Genomic DNA, 14,947 nt, shown 5'->3' on the forward strand with positions numbered 1-14,947 from the left:
GTAAAAGGCAGACAACTAAAAGAAAAAAGAATTTGGGATGTAAGCTTGGGAATTTACTAACTGCGCTGATTTTGGCTCCTATAATAGTAAAGAATGGAAACCTACGAGGAAAGTCTTTGACTAATTTCATTCTCCGCCTGCACCAATGAACTTATTTTTACATCTCTATTTCCATATCTGTACTCATTCCTGTCTTTCACAGGGAGGTTGAAAGACTTTGGTCTATGTTTAAATGCAGACTATAAAGAAAAAATACGACGAAGGTGGGATTCGAACCCACGCGTGCAGAGCACAATGGATTAGCAGTCCATCGCCTTAACCACTCGGCCACCTCGTCTGTTTGGGAACGGTGCTCGAGTCCCATGCTTAAAGAAGAGATAAAACAATGGTGGTGCAAAGTCAGTGAAAAATAGATCATGTTTGTCATAGTAGAAACAAGATCGTTGACTCGTTCTTCCTTACCCGGCCATTGATAGATAAACACATCAAGTTGAAGTTCAGAAAAATATAACAAGAGCTCCTGGAGGGTTCACAACACTAATCCAGAGGAAGGTGCTTGAGCTTCCGTATGGCACACCATTAGTAGTAAAACCAGCATAACGCAAGCTCCAGTTTCCCAGTGTTTGGCATCATTCAACGTTTCCAGCCAAGATCAAAGTTCAGATGCTGCTGCTTCCTGTGATGTCATTGAATTTAAATAGTGAGTGATGGCAATAACCCTTTTCCAATTAAATTTTGCCACATCAACGTCCCTGAAAATAGAGAAAGGCGTGCAACCCAGAACCGCTGTACTGTTCAATAGAGTAAAGGCTTCACCGTGATCATCTGCATCTGTCATCACAAGATTATCAAGGTCTTTTTCTTGAAGAAATTAGGTCCAGAAAGCCGACCTTCCCCACAGACTATTCAGACACCTTGCGCTTGTGGCTTTGTTATAGGCCCGAATCCATTGGTAAAAGGTTGCACAGGTACAATGTGCAATATCAGTTCCTATTCAACAATGTTCAAGAAAATTACCATTTGGAGGCCCTGATAAGGATCGAACTCACGACCCCTGGTTTACAAGACCAGTGCTCTGCCACTGAGCTACAGAGCCCCTCAGGTTATGACGCATAACAGCAACACAACGAGCACACAACATGATGTTTACTGGGTAGACATATTTGAAGGGTGTGTGAGAATGTATGTATATGATTGTGATTTGACCTGTTTTTTTCTGGCCGATTTTTTGAGGAGCAGCTAATTTGTGCGTATTCCGCGCAATTTTAGGGTGACTAATGAGGAGATGTGATGCGTGAAAGTTGAAAAAAACATGTACATGGCAGCAGAGAGACAATATGGATATTACCTTTGCTTTTTTAAATTTCTATCCGGATTCTGGCTCAAAGGGTAGTCAAGCACAGCAGATTGCATTCCTGCCAGTAACACGACAACCTTGTTTGTGTCCTTCTTAATCAACTAACATGCATATTTTCACTTTTGTCTGTATGTTCTTTGAAAGCCAATGGCAATGGTGCTTAGAGCAATGCAGATGTTTAAAAAAGATTTCAAAAGTTAAAATCGACAAAGGTGGGATTCGAAACCACGCGTGTACAGCAGATTAGCAGTCCATCGCCTTAACCACTCGGCCACCTCGTCTACAGGGATTATGTTAGGCATTCAAGTCTTTACAGGTGATAACACAAACATCTTCAAAATAGAACCACAATGCGTTCCTTGTTGAGGTACATCCAGCCGTTTGCAGGAAAACTGCCTCACTTGCTGTTGAGAAAAATTCATCAAAGTCCTGGGGTGTTTATAGGCATCGCCAAGATGACATTGGGAGGTGTTTCAATTGACACGTGTTGAATATGAGGAAGAGCATCATGCTGGCTCCAGTGGCACTGCCTGCAGCATGACAAAAATGTAGAAGGGACATTTGACTGCACCATTGGCTGAACATCAGTGGCAAAGTGTATATCAGGCTAAAAGGTAAGCTCCAGTGGCACAATATGGGCACTACAAGGCACCCATAATTTGGTGTCAGCTAAAAAGACAATGCCAGAGCTTGTGGGTGCTTTTGTACACTTGTGTGTGTGTTTGTGGGTGTAGTTTCATGTCGAAAACCAAAACACAGCAGCTCCAGTGGCGCAATCGGTTAGCGCTCGGTACTTATACAGCAGTACATGCAGTGAGCAATGCCGAGGTTGTGAGTTCAAGCCTCACCTGGAGCAACTTTGGAACTTTTTACTAATTCACCTCAAAACTGAATTATTGAACCAATAAATGTTCTGGACATTTTTTGGTTCACCTCAAGGTTTCCTTGATTGTCAGTTAATGTTGTATGACAGCTCCTCTGCCTTTTAGACATGGAATACTCATTGCAAGTTATTTATGGGGTGTTTGCGCTTTAAATACAGCTACGGAGGGTTTTTGAAAATAGAACAGAAAATAAAAAATGTCAACTGTTATTATACTCCATTTTCTGCTGAGCACCACTTACGGAAGACATTTGTAAAGGTAGAAAAAGGGTTACTGGAGTAGGATCCAGGAGACAATATCAACTTACAAAGAATAATGTTGTCTATTTACTGCATTATCGCCTTTGAAGCAAACCTCTGAGAATAAATACCCTTTCACTAATCAGGCAGTCACTTTGATAAAATCAAGCAGAACAAGGATGCTGATAGGAACTCGCCTCATTTGCATATGGGCTAGGGCTTCTGGGAGCCATGAGAATTAGGAGTTGAAGGTTTTGCAGATCGAGATTGCTAAAGGGCTGGGCATTTGCACAGACCTCTCCATGCCTGATTGGTGCCGAAGGTTAGTTGCAAGTGGTCCCCTGCTCACCCTACCTTACACAGGGCCATGCCCAGTTAGGCCCCTCAGGGCTAGGCCCGGCAGGGCTAAGCCCGGCGTTTGTCAGGCGAAGTGCCTGGACCCCTGCTCATCATACCTCAGAATCTGGTCTAGCTATTGCAGACATGGGGAATGGTGCTTATATCCCATTGACAGCGCCCACAAGCTGCATACTAATAGCCAATGATGTGTGAATGCGGTCAGGGTAGCAGACATATAGAACAATTGGGTGGGTTCGCTTCCGAACTGGATGCACAGGAGCAGGAGAGAATGGCTGTTGGCGATGTATGCAACTTGCTCTGCGTGAACACATCTACCGACCCCTTCCCCTACACACACGGGCACATACACACACACACACACACATAGCCATTGGAGCTATGCAGAGCTAATCAGAAAGATTGGTAATCATTAGAACATGAAAGATATGTGTTCATTTTTTATTAAACTTGTGGACTCCCGCAGAAACGGAGGGACTCACATCTCTAATTGAGGCTTGCTTACCTCTATACAAATGTGTTTGCTGGCTGTCTTTCTTCAACTGGTATGTGCGGTTGTGTCTGTCTTTGTCTTTCAACACGCCTGGCACGTTTACATTATCAAAGAGATGATTGCATGGAGATGGGGAACACCCCTTCGTTGCATTGTGAACTTGAACAGTCTTTTCACCAAAGCAGCTACATGCGACATTGCAAGGTTTTTGTCAGTCTTTGCCTGAAAACATTAGGCCTTCCTCTCGAACTCTATTTCACTCCTTCTGTGGAAGACTTCAATTATGAGGATGCATCCCGTCATAAAAGGTTCTCTGTAGATGGTGCAACTCTGGCTTCTCTTCCCCGTGCTTTTTGAAAATAATCCGCCCGAGGCCCTGATGAGGTTTGAACTCATGACCCCTGGTTTACGAGACCAGTGCTCTGCCACTGAGCTACAAGGCCACCTGCTGCTTGCTCACAGCCAACAACAGAAAGTGCAAAGAAACCATGGGTTTTACCTAGGTAGATCTCCAGGTATATGAATTTCTGGTTGTGTAAAAATGGCTGTATATCTCTGCATGTGTTCAGTACGTCATCATACATCTGATTTGCGAAAGCGTGTGTGCTTATGTTGGTGATACATTGTCGGTATGCGTTTGAGTATGTACTTTTACGGGTATGTATGTATTGAGTAGGATGCTGAACAGGTTCATGAGTTTAGATAGCAGGTCAGAATGATGGCAAAAGGAACATGTAAAAGGCAGACAACTAAAAGAAAAAAGAATTTGGGATGTAAGCTTGGGAATTTACTAACTGCGCTGATTTTGGCTCCTATAATAGTAAAGAATGGAAACCTACGAGGAAAGTCTTTGACTAATTTCATTCTCCGCCTGCACCAATGAACTTATTTTTACATCTCTATTTCCATATCTGTACTCATTCCTGTCTTTCACAGGGAGGTTGAAAGACTTTGGTCTATGTTTAAATGCAGACTATAAAGAAAAAATACGACGAAGGTGGGATTCGAACCCACGCGTGCAGAGCACAATGGATTAGCAGTCCATCGCCTTAACCACTCGGCCACCTCGTCTGTTTGGGAATGGTGCTCGAGTCCCATGCTTAAAGAAGAGATAAAACAATGGTGGTGCAAAGTCAGTGAAAAATAGATCATGTTTGTCATAGTAGAAACAAGATCGTTGACTCGTTCTTCCTTACCCGGCCATTGATAGATAAACACATCAAGTTGAAGTTCAGAAAAATATAACAAGAGCTCCTGGAGGGTTCACAACACTAATCCAGAGGAAGGTGCTTGAGCTTCCGTATGGCACACCATTAGTAGTAAAACCAGCATAACGCAAGCTCCAGTTTCCCAGTGTTTGGCATCATTCAACGTTTCCAGCCAAGATCAAAGTTCAGATGCTGCTGCTTCCTGTGATGTCATTGAATTTAAATAGTGAGTGATGGCAATAACCCTTTTCCAATTAAATTTTGCCACATCAACGTCCCTGAAAATAGAGAAAGGCGTGCAACCCAGAACCGCTGTACTGTTCAATAGAGTAAGGGCTTCACCGTGATCATCTGCATCTGTCATCACAAGATTATCAAGGTCTTTTTCTTGAAGAAATTAGGTCCAGAAAGCCGACCTTCCCCACAGACTATTCAGACAACTTGCGCTTGTGGCTTTGTTATAGGCCCGAATCCATTGGTAAAAGGTTGCACAGGTACAATGTGCAATATCAGTTCCTATTCAACAATGTTCAAGAAAATTACCATTTGGAGGCCCTGATGAGGATCGAACTCACGACCCCTGGTTTACAAGACCAGTGCTCTGCCACTGAGCTACAGAGCCCCTCAGGTTACCACGCATAACAGCAACACAACGAGCACACAACATGATGTTTACTGGGTAGACATATTTGAAGGGTGTGTGAGAATGTATGTATATGATTGTGATTTGACCTGTTTTTTTCTGGCCGATTTTTTGAGGAGCAGCTAATTTGTGCGTATTCCGCGCAATTTTAGGGTGACTAATGAGGAGATGTGATGCGTGAAAGTTGAAAAAAACATGTACATGGCAGCAGAGAGACAATATGGATATTACCTTTGCTTTTTTAAATTTCTATCCGGATTCTGGCTCAAAGGGTAGTCAAGCACAGCAGATTGCATTCCTGCCAGTAACACGACAACCTTGTTTGTGTCCTTCTTAATCAACTAACATGCATATTTTCACTTTTGTCTGTATGTTCTTTGAAAGCCAATGGCAATGGTGCTTAGAGCAATGCAGATGTTTAAAAAAGATTTCAAAAGTTAAAATCGACGAAGGTGGGATTCGAAACCACGCGTGTACAGCAGATTAGCAGTCCATCGCCTTAACCACTCGGCCACCTCGTCTACAGGGATTATGTTAGGCATTCAAGTCTTTACAGGTAATAACACAAACATCTTCAAAATAGAACCACAATGCGTTCCTTGTTGAGGTACATCCAGCCGTTTGCAGGAAAACTGCCTCACTTGCTGTTGAGAAAAATTCATCAAAGTCCTGGGGTGTTTATAGGCATCGCCAAGATGACATTGGGAGGTGTTTCAATTGACACGTGTTGAATATGAGGAAGAGCATCATGCTGGCTCCAGTGGCACTGCCTGCAGCATGACAAAAATGTAGAAGGGACATTTGACTGCACCATTGGCTGAACATCAGTGGCAAAGTGTATATCAGGCTAAAAGGTAAGCTCCAGTGGCACAATATGGGCACTACAAGGCACCCATAATTTGGTGTCAGCTAAAAAGACAATGCCAGAGCTTGTGGGTGCTTTTGTACACTTGTGTGTGTGTTTGTGGGTGTAGTTTCATGTCGAAAACCAAAACACAGCCGCTCCAGTGGCGCAATCGGTTAGCGCGCGGTACTTATACAGCAGTACATGCAGTGAGCAATGCCGAGGTTGTGAGTTCAAGCCTCACCTGGAGCAACTTTGGAACTTTTTACTAATTCACCTCAAAACTGAATTATTGAACCAATAAATGTTCTGGACATTTTTTGGTTCACCTCAAGGTTTCCTTGATTGTCAGTTAATGTTGTATGACAGCTCCTCTGCCTTTTAGACATGGAATACTCATTGCAAGTTATTTATGGGGTGTTTGCGCTTTAAATACAGCTACGGAGGGTTTTTGAAAATAGAACAGAAAATAAAAAATGTCAACTGTTATTATACTCCATTTTCTGCTGAGCACCACTTACGGAAGACATTTGTAAAGGTAGAAAAAGGGTTACTGGAGTAGGATCCAGGAGACAATATCAACTTACAAAGAATAATGTTGTCTATTTACTGCATTATCGCCTTTGAAGCAAACCTCTGAGAATAAATACCCTTTCACTAATCAGGCAGTCACTTTGATAAAATCAAGCAGAACAAGGATGCTGATAGGAACTCGCCTCATTTGCATATGGGCTAGGGCTTCTGGGAGCCATGAGAATTAGGAGTTGAAGGTTTTGCAGATCGAGATTGCTAAAGGGCTGGGCATTTGCACAGACCTCTCCATGCCTGATTGGTGCCGAAGGTTAGTTGCAAGTGGTCCCCTGCTCACCCTACCTTACACAGGGCCATGCCCAGTTAGGCCCCTCAGGGCTAGGTACGGCAGGGCTAAGCCCGGCGTTCGTCAGGCGAAGTGCCTGGACCCCTGCTCATCATACCTCAGAATCTGGTCTAGCTATTGCAGACATGGGGAATGGTGCTTATATCCCATTGACAGCGCCCACAAGCTGCATACTAATAGCCAATGATGTGTGAATGCGGTCAGGGTAGCAGACATATAGAACAATTGGGTGGGTTCGCTTCCGAACTGGATGCACAGGAGCAGGAGAGAATGGCTGTTGGCGATGTATGCAACTTGCTCTGCGTGAACACATCTACCGACCCCTTCCCCTACACACACGGGCACATACACACACACACACACACATAGCCATTGGAGCTATGCAGAGCTAATCAGAAAGATTGGTAATCATTAGAACATGAAAGATATGTGTTCATTTTTTATTAAACTTGTGGACTCCCGCAGAAACGGAGGGACTCACATCTCTAATTGAGGCTTGCTTACCTCTATACAAATGTGTTTGCTGGCTGTCTTTCTTCAACTGGTATGTGCGGTTGTGTCTGTCTTTGTCTTTCAACACGCCTGGCACGTTTACATTATCAAAGAGATGATTGTATGGAGATGGGGAACACCCCTCCGTTGCATTGTGAACTTGAACAGTCTTTTCACCAAAGCAGCTACATGCGACATTGCAAGGTTTTTGTCAGTCTTTGCCTGAAAACATTAGGCCTTCCTCTCGAACTCTATTTCACTCCTTCTGTGGAAGACTTCAATTATGAGGATGCATCCCGTCATAAAAGGTTCTCTGTAGATGGTGCAACTCTGGCTTCTCTTCCCCGTGCTTTTTGAAAATAATCCGCCCGAGGCCCTGATGAGGTTTGAACTCATGACCCCTGGTTTACGAGACCAGTGCTCTGCCACTGAGCTACAAGGCCACCTGCTGCTTGCTCACAGCCAACAACAGAAAGTGCAAAGAAACCATGGGTTTTACCTAGGTAGATCTCCAGGTATATGAATTTCTGGTTGTGTAAAAATGGCTGTATATCTCTGCATGTGTTCAGTACGTCATCATACATCTGATTTGCGAAAGCGTGTGTGCTTATGTTGGTGATACATTGTCGGTATGCGTTTGAGTATGTACTTTTACGGGTATGTATGTATTGAGTAGGATGCTGAACAGGTTCATGAGTTTAGATAGCAGGTCAGAATGATGGCAAAAGGAACATGTAAAAGGCAGACAACTAAAAGAAAAAAGAATTTGGGATGTAAGCTTGGGAATTTACTAACTGCGCTGATTTTGGCTCCTATAATAGTAAAGAATGGAAACCTACGAGGAAAGTCTTTGACTAATTTCATTCTCCGCCTGCACCAATGAACTTATTTTTACATCTCTATTTCCATATCTGTACTCATTCCTGTCTTTCACAGGGAGGTTGAAAGACTTTGGTCTATGTTTAAATGCAGACTATAAAGAAAAAATACGACGAAGGTGGGATTCTAACCCACGCGTGCAGAGCACAATGGATTAGCAGTCCATCGCCTTAACCACTCGGCCACCTCGTCTGTTTGGGAACGGTGCTCGAGTCCCATGCTTAAAGAAGAGATAAAACAATGGTGGTGCAAAGTCAGTGAAAAATAGATCATGTTTGTCATAGTAGAAACAAGATCGTTGACTCGTTCTTCCTTACCCGGCCATTGATAGATAAACACATCAAGTTGAAGTTCAGAAAAATATAACAAGAGCTCCTGGAGGGTTCACAACACTAATCCAGAGGAAGGTGCTTGAGCTTCCGTATGGCACACCATTAGTAGTAAAACCAGCATAACGCAAGCTCCAGTTTCCCAGTGTTTGGCATCATTCAACGTTTCCAGCCAAGATCAAAGTTCAGATGCTGCTGCTTCCTGTGATGTCATTGAATTTAAATAGTGAGTGATGGCAATAACCCTTTTCCAATTAAATTTTGCCACATCAACGTCCCTGAAAATAGAGAAAGGCGTGCAACCCAGAACCGCTGTACTGTTCAATAGAGTAAGGGCTTCACCGTGATCATCTGCATCTGTCATCACAAGATTATCAAGGTCTTTTTCTTGAAGAAATTAGGTCCAGAAAGCCGACCTTCCCCACAGACTATTCAGACACCTTGCGCTTGTGGCTTTGTTATAGGCCCGAATCCATTGGTAAAAGGTTGCACAGGTACAATGTGCAATATCAGTTCCTATTCAACAATGTTCAAGAAAATTACCATTTGGAGGCTCTGATGAGGATCGAACTCACGACCCCTGGTTTACAAGACCAGTGCTCTGCCACTGAGCTACAGAGCCCCTCAGGTTACCACGCATAACAGCAACACAACGAGCACACAACATGATGTTTACTGGGTAGACATATTTGAAGGGTGTGTGAGAATGTATGTATATGATTGTGATTTGACCTGTTTTTTTTCTGGCCGATTTTTTGAGGAGCAGCTAATTTGTGCGTATTCCGCGCAATTTTAGGGTGACTAATGAGGAGATGTGATGCGTGAAAGTTGAAAAAAACATGTACATGGCAGCAGAGAGACAATATGGATATTACCTTTGCTTTTTTAAATTTCTATCCGGATTCTGGCTCAAAGGGTAGTCAAGCACAGCAGATTGCATTCCTGCCAGTAACACGACAACCTTGTTTGTGTCCTTCTTAATCAACTAACATGCATATTTTCACTTTTGTCTGTATGTTCTTTGAAAGCCAATGGCAATGGTGCTTAGAGCAATGCAGATGTTTAAAAAAGATTTCAAAAGTTAAAATCGACAAAGGTGGGATTCGAAACCACGCGTGTACAGCAGATTAGCAGTCCATCGCCTTAACCACTCGGCCACCTCGTCTACAGGGATTATGTTAGGCATTCAAGTCTTTACAGGTAATAACACAAACATCTTCAAAATAGAACCACAATGCGTTCCTTGTTGAGGTACATCCAGCCGTTTGCAGGAAAACTGCCTCACTTGCTGTTGAGAAAAATTCATCAAAGTCCTGGGGTGTTTATAGGCATCGCCAAGATGACATTGGGAGGTGTTTCAATTGACACGTGTTGAATATGAGGAAGAGCATCATGCTGGCTCCAGTGGCACTGCCTGCAGCATGACAAAAATTTAGAAGGGACATTTGACTGCACCATTGGCTGAACATCAGTGGCAAAGTGTATATCAGGCTAAAAGGTAAGCTCCAGTGGAACAATATGGGCACTACAAGGCACCCATAATTTGGTGTCAGCTAAAAAGACAATGACAGAGCTTGTGGGTGCTTTTGTACACTTGTGTGTGTGTTTGTGGGTGTAGTTTCATGTCGAAAACCAAAACACAGCAGCTCCAGTGGCGCAATCGGTTAGCGCGCGGTACTTATACAGCAGTACATGCAGTGAGCAATGCCGAGGTTGTGAGTTCAAGCCTCACCTGGAGCAACTTTGGAACTTTTTACTAATTCACCTCAAAACTGAATTATTGAACCAATAAATGTTCTGGACATTTTTTGGTTCACCTCAAGGTTTCCTTGATTGTCAGTTAATGTTGTATGACAGCTCCTCTGCCTTTTAGACATGGAATACTCATTGCAAGTTATTTATGGGGTGTTTGCGCTTTAAATACAGCTACGGAGGGTTTTTGAAAATAGAACAGAAAATAAAAAATGTCAACTGTTATTATACTCCATTTTCTGCTGAGCACCACTTACGGAAGACATTTGTAAAGGTAGAAAAAGGGTTACTGGAGTAGGATCCAGGAGACAATATCAACTTACAAAGAATAATGTTGTCTATTTACTGCATTATCGCCTTTGAAGCAAACCTCTGAGAATAAATACCCTTTCACTAATCAGGCAGTCACTTTGATAAAATCAAGCAGAACAAGGATGCTGATAGGAACTCGCCTCATTTGCATATGGGCTAGGGCTTCTGGGAGCCATGAGAATTAGGAGTTGAAGGTTTTGCAGATCGAGATTGCTAAAGGGCTGGGCATTTGCACAGACCTCTCCATGCCTGATTGGTGCCGAAGGTTAGTTGCAAGTGGTCCCCTGCTCACCCTACCTTACACAGGGCCATGCCCAGTTAGGCCCCTCAGGGCTAGGCCCGGCAGGGCTAAGCCCGGCGTTCGTCAGGCGAAGTGCCTGTACCCCTGATCATCATACCTCAGAATCTGGTCTAGCTATTGCAGACATGGGGAATGGTGCTTATATCCCATTGACAGCGCCCACAAGCTGCATACTAATAGCCAATGATGTGTGAATGCGGTCAGGGTAGCAGACATATAGAACAATTGGGTGGGTTCGCTTCCGAACTGGATGCACAGGAGCAGGAGAGAATGGCTGTTGGCGATGTATGCAACTTGCTCTGCGTGAACACATCTACCGACCCCTTCCCCTACACACACGGGCACATACACACACACACACATAGCCATTGGAGCTATGCAGAGCTAATCAGAAAGATTGGTAATCATTAGAACATGAAAGATATGTGTTCATTTTTTATTAAACTTGTGGACTCCCGCAGAAACAGAGGGACTCACATCTCTAATTGAGGCTTGCTTACCTCTATACAAATGTGTTTGCTGGCTGTCTTTCTTCAACTGGTATGTGCGGTTGTGTCTGTCTTTGTCTTTCAACACGCCTGGCACGTTTACATTATCAAAGAGATGATTGTATGGAGATGGGGAACACCCCTCCGTTGCATTGTGAACTTGAACAGTCTTTTCACCAAAGCAGCTACATGCGACATTGCAAGGTTTTTGTCAGTCTTTGCCTGAAAACGTTAGGCCTTCCTCTCGAACTCTATTTCACTCCTTCTGTGGAAGACTTCAATTATGAGGATGCATCCCGTCATAAAAGGTTCTCTGTAGATGGTGCAACTCTGGCTTCTCTTCCCCGTGCTTTTTGAAAATAATCCGCCCGAGGCCCTGATGAGGTTTGAACTCATGACCCCTGGTTTACGAGACCAGTGCTCTGCCACTGAGCTACAAGGCCACCTGCTGCTTGCTCACAGCCAACAACAGAAAGTGCAAAGAAACCATGGGTTTTACCTAGGTAGATCTCCAGGTATATGAATTTCTGGTTGTGTAAAAATGGCTGTATATCTCTGCATGTGTTCAGTACGTCATCATACATCTGATTTGCGAAAGCGTGTGTGCTTATGTTGGTGATACATTGTCGGTATGCGTTTGAGTATGTACTTTTACGGGTATGTATGTATTGAGTAGGATGCTGAACAGGTTCATGAGTTTAGATAGCAGGTCAGAATGATGGCAAAAGGAACATGTAAAAGGCAGACAACTAAAAGAAAAAAGAATTTGGGATGTAAGCTTGGGAATTTACTAACTGCGCTGATTTTGGCTCCTATAATAGTAAAGAATGGAAACCTACGAGGAAAGTCTTTGACTAATTTCATTCTCCGCCTGCACCAATGAACTTATTTTTACATCTCTATTTCCATATCTGTACTCATTCCTGTCTTTCACAGGGAGGTTGAAAGACTTTGGTCTATGTTTAAATGCAGACTATAAAGAAAAAATACGACGAAGGTGGGATTCGAACCCACGCGTGCAGAGCACAATGGATTAGCAGTCCATCCCCTTAACCACTCGGCCACCTCGTCTGTTTGGGAACGGTGCTCGAGTCCCATGCTTAAAGAAGAGATAAAACAATGGTGGTGCAAAGTCAGTGAAAAATAGATCATGTTTGTCATAGTAGAAACAAGATCGTTGACTCGTTCTTCCTTACCCGGCCATTGATAGATAAACACATCAAGTTGAAGTTCAGAAAAATATAACAAGAGCTCCTGGAGGGTTCACAACACTAATCCAGAGGAAGGTGCTTGAGCTTCCGTATGGCACACCATTAGTAGTAAAACCAGCATAACGCAAGCTCCAGTTTCCCAGTGTTTGGCATCATTCGATGTTTCCAGCCAAGATCAAAGTTCAGATGCTGCTGCTTCCTGTGATGTCATTGAATTTAAATAGTGAGTGATGGCAATAATCCTTTTCCAATTAAATTTTGCCACATCAACGTCCCTGAAAATAGAGAAAGGCGTGCAACCCAGAACCGCTGTACTGTTCAATAGAGTAAGGGCTTCACCGTGATCATCTGCATCTGTCATCACAAGATTATCAAGGTCTTTTTCTTGAAGAAATTAGGTCCAGAAAGCCGACCTTCCCCACAGACTATTCAGACACCTTGCGCTTGTGGCTTTGTTATAGGCCCGAATCCATTGGTAAAAGGTTGCACAGGTACAATGTGCAATATCAGTTCCTATTCAACAATGTTCAAGAAAATTACCATTTGGAGGCCCTGATGAGGATCGAACTCACGACCCCTGGTTTACAAGACCAGTGCTCTGCCACTGAGCTACAGAGCCCCTCAGGTTATGACGCATAACAGCAACACAACGAGCACACAACATGATGTTTACTGGGTAGACATATTTGAAGGGTGTGTGAGAATGTATGTATATGATTGTGATTTGACCTGTTTTTTTCTGGCCGATTTTTTGAGGAGCAGCTAATTTGTGCGTATTCCGCGCAATTTTAGGGTGACTAATGAGGAGATGTGATGCGTGAAAGTTGAAAAAAACATGTACATGGCAGCAGAGAGACAATATGGATATTACCTTTGCTTTTTTAAATTTCTATCCGGATTCTGGCTCAAAGGGTAGTCAAGCACAGCAGATTGCATTCCTGCCAGTAACACGACAACCTTGTTTGTGTCCTTCTTAATCAACTAACATGAATATTTTCACTTTTGTCTGTATGTTCTTTGAAAGCCAATGGCAATGGTGCTTAGAGCAATGCAGATGTTTAAAAAAGATTTCAAAAGCTAAAATCGACAAAGGTGGGATTCGAAACCACGCGTGTACAGCAGATTAGCAGTCCATCGCCTTAACCACTCGGCCACCTCGTCTACGGGGATTATGTTAGGCATTCAAGTCTTTACAGGTAATAACACAAACATCTTCAAAATAGAACCACAATGCGTTCCTTGTTGAGGTACATCCAGCCGTTTGCAGGAAAACTGCCTCACTTGCTGTTGAGAAAAATTCATCAAAGTCCTGGGGTGTTTATAGGCATCGCCAAGATGACATTGGGAGGTGTTTCAATTGACACGTGTTGAATATAAGGAAGAGCATCATGCTGGCTCCAGTGGCACTGCCTGCAGCATGACAAAAATGTAGAAGGGACATTTGACTGCACCATTGGCTGAACATCAGTGGCAAAGTGTATATCAGGCTAAAAGGTAAGCTCCAGTGGCACAATATGGGCACTACAAGGCACCCATAATTTGGTGTCAGCTAAAAATACAATGCCAGAGCTTGTGGGTGCTTTTGTACACTTGTGTGTGTGTTTGTGGGTGTAGTTTCATGTCGAAAACCAAAACACAGCAGCTCCAGTGGCGCAATCGGTTAGCGCGCGGTACTTATACAGCAGTACATGCAGTGAGCAATGCCGAGGTTGTGAGTTCAAGCCTCACCTGGAGCAACTTTGGAACTTTTTACTAATTCACCTCAAAACTGAATTATTGAACCAATAAATGTTCTGGACATTTTTTGGTTCACCTCAAGGTTTCCTTGATTGTCAGTTAATGTTGTATGACAGCTCCTCTGCCTTTTAGACATGGAATACTCATTGCAAGTTATTTATGGGGTGTTTGCGCTTTAAATACAGCTACGGAGGGTTTTTGAAAATAGAACAGAAAATAAAAAATGTCAACTGTTATTATACTCCATTTTCTGCTGAGCACCACTTACGGAAGACATTTGTAAAGGTAGAAAAAGGGTTACTGGAGTAGGATCCAGGAGACAATATCAACTTACAAAGAATAATGTTGTCTATTTACTGCATTATCGCCTTTGAAGCAAACCTCTGAGAATAAATACCCTTTCACTAATCAGGCAGTCACTTTGATAAAATCAAGCAGAACAAGGATGCTGATAGGAACTCGCCTCATTTGCATATGGGCTAGGGCTTCTGGGAGCCATGAGAATTAGGAGTTGAAGGTTTTGCAGATCGAGATTGCTAAAGGG

At 43.2% G+C, this 14,947-nt stretch overlaps 16 non-coding genes across 16 annotated transcripts; 4 read left to right on the plus strand and 12 right to left on the minus strand.

Annotated features, from left to right (window-relative positions):
* Window positions 1–255: 255 nt before the first annotated feature.
* On the minus strand, window positions 256–337 carry TRNAS-GCU (transfer RNA serine (anticodon GCU)). Its single transcript has one exon. It is a non-coding gene; the product is annotated as a tRNA-Ser (tRNA).
* Window positions 338–1,024: 687 nt separating this feature from the next.
* Window positions 1,025–1,096, minus strand: TRNAT-UGU (transfer RNA threonine (anticodon UGU)). The gene has a single exon. It is a non-coding gene; the product is annotated as a tRNA-Thr (tRNA).
* A 1,022-nt stretch (window positions 1,097–2,118) lies between these two features.
* Window positions 2,119–2,213, plus strand: TRNAI-UAU (transfer RNA isoleucine (anticodon UAU)). The gene is made up of 2 exons: window positions 2,119–2,156; window positions 2,178–2,213. It is a non-coding gene; the product is annotated as a tRNA-Ile (tRNA).
* A 1,488-nt stretch (window positions 2,214–3,701) lies between these two features.
* Window positions 3,702–3,773, minus strand: TRNAT-CGU (transfer RNA threonine (anticodon CGU)). The gene has a single exon. It is a non-coding gene; the product is annotated as a tRNA-Thr (tRNA).
* A 546-nt stretch (window positions 3,774–4,319) lies between these two features.
* Window positions 4,320–4,401, minus strand: TRNAS-GCU (transfer RNA serine (anticodon GCU)). Its single transcript has one exon. It is a non-coding gene; the product is annotated as a tRNA-Ser (tRNA).
* Window positions 4,402–5,088: 687 nt separating this feature from the next.
* TRNAT-UGU (transfer RNA threonine (anticodon UGU)) lies at window positions 5,089–5,160 on the minus strand. Its single transcript has one exon. It is a non-coding gene; the product is annotated as a tRNA-Thr (tRNA).
* A 465-nt stretch (window positions 5,161–5,625) lies between these two features.
* On the minus strand, window positions 5,626–5,702 carry TRNAS-GCU (transfer RNA serine (anticodon GCU)). Its single transcript has one exon. It is a non-coding gene; the product is annotated as a tRNA-Ser (tRNA).
* A 480-nt stretch (window positions 5,703–6,182) lies between these two features.
* On the plus strand, window positions 6,183–6,277 carry TRNAI-UAU (transfer RNA isoleucine (anticodon UAU)). The gene is made up of 2 exons: window positions 6,183–6,220; window positions 6,242–6,277. It is a non-coding gene; the product is annotated as a tRNA-Ile (tRNA).
* A 1,488-nt stretch (window positions 6,278–7,765) lies between these two features.
* Window positions 7,766–7,837, minus strand: TRNAT-CGU (transfer RNA threonine (anticodon CGU)). The gene has a single exon. It is a non-coding gene; the product is annotated as a tRNA-Thr (tRNA).
* Window positions 7,838–8,383: 546 nt separating this feature from the next.
* Window positions 8,384–8,465, minus strand: TRNAS-GCU (transfer RNA serine (anticodon GCU)). The gene has a single exon. It is a non-coding gene; the product is annotated as a tRNA-Ser (tRNA).
* Window positions 8,466–9,152: 687 nt separating this feature from the next.
* TRNAT-UGU (transfer RNA threonine (anticodon UGU)) lies at window positions 9,153–9,224 on the minus strand. The gene has a single exon. It is a non-coding gene; the product is annotated as a tRNA-Thr (tRNA).
* A 1,023-nt stretch (window positions 9,225–10,247) lies between these two features.
* TRNAI-UAU (transfer RNA isoleucine (anticodon UAU)) lies at window positions 10,248–10,342 on the plus strand. The gene is made up of 2 exons: window positions 10,248–10,285; window positions 10,307–10,342. It is a non-coding gene; the product is annotated as a tRNA-Ile (tRNA).
* Window positions 10,343–11,826: 1,484 nt separating this feature from the next.
* On the minus strand, window positions 11,827–11,898 carry TRNAT-CGU (transfer RNA threonine (anticodon CGU)). The gene has a single exon. It is a non-coding gene; the product is annotated as a tRNA-Thr (tRNA).
* A 546-nt stretch (window positions 11,899–12,444) lies between these two features.
* Window positions 12,445–12,526, minus strand: TRNAS-GCU (transfer RNA serine (anticodon GCU)). Its single transcript has one exon. It is a non-coding gene; the product is annotated as a tRNA-Ser (tRNA).
* Window positions 12,527–13,213: 687 nt separating this feature from the next.
* Window positions 13,214–13,285, minus strand: TRNAT-UGU (transfer RNA threonine (anticodon UGU)). The gene has a single exon. It is a non-coding gene; the product is annotated as a tRNA-Thr (tRNA).
* Window positions 13,286–14,307: 1,022 nt separating this feature from the next.
* TRNAI-UAU (transfer RNA isoleucine (anticodon UAU)) lies at window positions 14,308–14,402 on the plus strand. The gene is made up of 2 exons: window positions 14,308–14,345; window positions 14,367–14,402. It is a non-coding gene; the product is annotated as a tRNA-Ile (tRNA).
* The last annotated feature ends 545 nt before the right edge of the window (window positions 14,403–14,947 follow it).

This window comes from Ambystoma mexicanum, chromosome 13 (genome assembly GCF_040938575.1).
Source record: "Ambystoma mexicanum isolate Mex_15411 chromosome 13, UKY_AmexF1_1, whole genome shotgun sequence".
NCBI lineage: Eukaryota > Metazoa > Chordata > Amphibia > Caudata > Ambystomatidae > Ambystoma > Ambystoma mexicanum.